A 403-nucleotide genomic window follows, 5' to 3' on the forward strand; every position below is an offset into this window, starting at 1 on the left:
AAGAAGCTGAAGAAAATGCACAGCTCTTAGATATTCATTATTTGATGCAAGAACAATGACCATTTTATGTGTTCTTTTAATATAGTGAACTAAAATTTTTAGTGTAGTATTTTGGAAGAGTTTTAACTAACTGATATTTGTTGTTCAGTGAAATTTTCCCAGCAATGGAGACTGTCCTGTCTTCCAGGGACCTCCCCACAGTGTCTAGTCTGGTGCTTAATAACAGTGGCACTTGTTAGGTGTTGACCGAGTACTTAAGAGAATTTACCATGTGCTTACAGATGCTCTGAGGTCAGATACACAAACTGGATAATTTGCCGAGTTTTTAAAATGAACTTTTTTTCATATTTTGAAATTGTACTTTCTTTAATAGTTACATCCAATGAAGTCCTGTTCTTTTCTT

The 403-nt window shown here is 34.2% G+C and overlaps 1 protein-coding gene across 6 annotated transcripts in view; it reads left to right on the forward strand.

The window, feature by feature from the left end:
- VPS50 (VPS50, EARP/GARPII complex subunit) overlaps positions 1 to 403 on the forward strand; it is a 110,317-nt gene that overhangs the window by 108,496 nt on the left and 1,418 nt on the right. The gene's annotated exons all lie outside the window — the stretch shown is intronic.

Source organism: Pteropus alecto, unplaced genomic scaffold (assembly GCF_000325575.1).
Source record: "Pteropus alecto unplaced genomic scaffold, ASM32557v1 scaffold21, whole genome shotgun sequence".
NCBI lineage: Eukaryota > Metazoa > Chordata > Mammalia > Chiroptera > Pteropodidae > Pteropus > Pteropus alecto.